A 3,635-nucleotide genomic window follows, 5' to 3' on the forward strand; every position below is an offset into this window, starting at 1 on the left:
TTTGAGAATGATGTACAAATGCGCTTTACACAATTGATGTGTATATGGATTGCGATAACAGTTGTATGAGCCCCTGATAAAATGTTTTTTAAAAAAAAGAAAGAAAAAAGAAATCCACAATAGAGAATTTTTCAGAAACCATAATGGGAGTAATGATTCCCTGAGGACAGGAAATAAGGGGGAGGGGAAGAGGTGGAAGGGGGAACTGATAGAATTGATGACTGTATAACCCTACTCAAGGGGAACAATAAAGAAATGTATGTTAATAGATACATTGGATGGTGTAAGATATGGCTATATATATGTGTGTGTGTGTATATATATACATATATATATATACTCCTGGGGGGGATTAGCTGGGGAGGAAGGGAATAAAGGGGGGGCTGATATCAAAGAGTTTAAGAAGTAAAAAAATATTTTGAAATGGATGGTGGCAGCATTTGTATAATTATGCTTAATCTAATTGAATTATGGATTGTTAAAATATCTGTAAGATCTCCCAATAAATGACTTTATTAAAAAGCATTATAAAATGTACATTAAATAGTACAAACCATGAAGGGCCTAAAGACAATAGTAGTTTCTTATAAAACACACTTTAAGGCAAAACCAATATACAAGACAAAGAAGTTTATTATATAATGATTAATAGGTGAATTAAATAAGAGGATACACATAATAAATATAAATATAGTCAATAAAAAACAGTAACAGAATTCATTGCCACTGAGTTAATTCTGACACATAGTGACCCTTAGGACAGAATAGAACTTTCCCTCAGGGTCTCTGAGACTGTAAATCTTTACAGGAGCAGAAAGTTTCTTCTTTCTCCCCTGCAGCCACTGGTGGGTTGGAACTACTGAGCTCGCAGTTAAAAGCCCAACACTTAACCCACTTTTCCCACAGACCTCATACCTAATGAAAGAATCTCAAAATGAGTCTCAAAATACAAAAATAAAACTAAGAGAATTGAATAGACAATTCCACAATCACAGTACCCACTACTCTTGCGTCTCTCTCTACTCATAATAACCTAGTGGACAGAGCAGAATTGCTCTCTAGGACTTCTGAGAGTGTCACTCTTTATGGGGGCAGAAAACATCTCTTCCTGTGAAATGGCTGATGTGTTTGAACCATTGTCGGTGCAGTTAGCAACACGTCCCTGTCCCTGGACACCCTGCAAAACCGAGGCTCCGTACAGCAGGAGTGGGATACTTTAATGTACAATTTTTGATGAAGAGCAGGACTAGAAGCCAATTCAGCTGTACAAGGAATAACTAGGTAACACAATCAACTTTATTCTATAGATTTATACAAAATGCTCTAGCCAGCAACAGCACAATATGTATTCTTTTCCAGGACCATGAAATAAAAAGCAACTGTCAAATTTAACAAAGGAAAAAGAGGAGAATTTTGTACAGATTTACATAATAGATCTGCGAGGGGAAAAATAACACTAGGGTGGCAGACACTCTTTCGTATAATCAACATTTTAGATCCACAGGGAAGAATTTGCCCAAAAACAAGGTTAGAAGGTGAGCCAAGTTAGAAAGAAAGACAATGGAAGGAGAAAATCAGGAGGTCATAGGGCAAGTGATGTTAAAATATGGGGATTGCAATCAATGACAAGAAATAAAATGTATATGAGTTGTTGGATGGAAAACTGATTTGCTCTGTAAGCCTTCACCTAAATTAAAAACAAACAAACAAAAATCTTTTCTGTCAAGGCTTGTTGCTGTTAGGTAAATTCTGATTCATAGCAACCCTACGTGCAACAGAGTGAAACACTGTCTGATTCCTGCACCATCCTCACAATTGTTATGTCAGAGCACATTGTTGCATCCACTGTGCCAATCATTCCCTGCTGGGTCCGCTTTATTGCCGACCTTATGTTTCCTAAGGACATGTCCAACTGACGCGAGACAACGTCTTGCCACGCTGGCTTCTGAAGAGCACTTAGGCTGTCCTTTGTCCAAGACAGATTTGTTAGTTCTTCTGAAAGTCCAAAATTGCTCACCAAACCATATTTTAAACAAATCAGTTCTTTTTCATTGCCTCGCTTTCTCAAGCCTATGAGGAGATTGAAAATATCATGGCCTGAGTCAGATGTTGTCTTAGTCCTCAAAGTGACATGCGTGCTCTTTAACACTCAAAAGAGGTCTTTTACAACAAAGTTAACCAATGGAATATGTCGCTTGATTTCATTTCTGCTGCTTTCATCAGATGTGGTTGTGGAGCCAAGTAAAATGAAATGTTGACAACTTAAACTTTCTTCATTTATTAGGATGCTGTTTATTGTTCTTCCTTGGGAGGACACTTGTTTTCTTTACATTGAGTTCTAAATCATATGAAAGGTTTTAGTCTTTGACCTGCATCTGTAGGGGCTTCATGTCTTCACTTTCAGCAAGCAAAGTTGTGTCATCTGTGTATCTCAAGTTGTTCATGAGCCTTCATCCAACCTGTTACCATATTCTTCTTTATACAGTCTCACTTCTTGGGCTGTTTTTTCGGCAGACAACTTGTTTGATGAATGTATGGTGAAGGGTGACAACACTGACACACATCTTTCTTGATTGCAAACCATATACAATTAAGTGTTCTAGAATTTCTGTGCTTCTCAAAGTGATCCACAGTTTGTTCTGGGCCACGCAGTCTAATGCCTTTGCATAGTCAATAAAAGATGTAAGCATCTTTCTAGTATTCTCTGCTTTCAGTCAAGATCCATCTGACATCAGCAAGGATATTCCTCTAACCATGTCCTCTTCTGAATCTGGTTTGAATTTATGGCAGCTCCCTGCCTATATGTTGCTGTAATCATCGAATTATCTTTAGCAAAAGTTTACCTATATGAAATATTGATGATATTGTTGGATAATTGTCATTTTCTGTTAGTCACCTTTCCTTGGAAGGTGAACAAATATGAATCCCAGTCTGTTGGCATGATAGCTATCTTCCAAACTTCTTGTTATTGATTAATGAATTGTTTCAGCATTTCATCAATCTTTTGAAACAATTGGTACTCTGTCCACTCCTGTAGTCATATTTTTCACTAATTCCTTCAGTGTATTTACCAATCGAAACATTCAAAAGTGCAAATCAAAACTTGATTTCCCCCCAGTTCTTTCTGAATATTCTTCCTCCTTGGCCTTCTAAATTCAGCTCAATGCACATAAATTTTCTGCTCAGTTTTTTATTCAGCAGTTCTATTTGCTTTACTTCCTGTGTTTCAGAACAAGTGTCGCAGCCTTTTGTGCCATGTATTTTAGTCTTTGTTTCCTTTATTGTCTTTTTAATGGCTTTTTGCCATCTTCAGGTATTGCAGTATATTCTTGATGTCATCAGGTTTTCATTCATTAGTGTTTGATGAATTAAATCTGTTCTTGAGATGTTCCCAGTAATTCAGGTGAGATAGGCTCGAGGTTGTAGGTTAGTTCTTGTGGACTTTTAAAATGTTTCTTCAGCTCCAACTCAAATTTGCACAAGAATAATTGATAGGTTTGTTCTACATTTGGCCCCTGGGTCTTGTTTTGATTGAACATCTCCATGGCATCTCCCCACAGATGTAGTCAATTTGATTCTTGTGAATTCCCTCTCATAAGGTTCACATTAGCAGTAACTATTGATGTTAAAGATAT

Source organism: Echinops telfairi, unplaced genomic scaffold (assembly GCF_000313985.2).
Source record: "Echinops telfairi isolate 266 unplaced genomic scaffold, ASM31398v2 ScPeMD7_7467;HRSCAF=8505_1, whole genome shotgun sequence".
Classification (NCBI taxonomy): domain Eukaryota; kingdom Metazoa; phylum Chordata; class Mammalia; order Afrosoricida; family Tenrecidae; genus Echinops; species Echinops telfairi.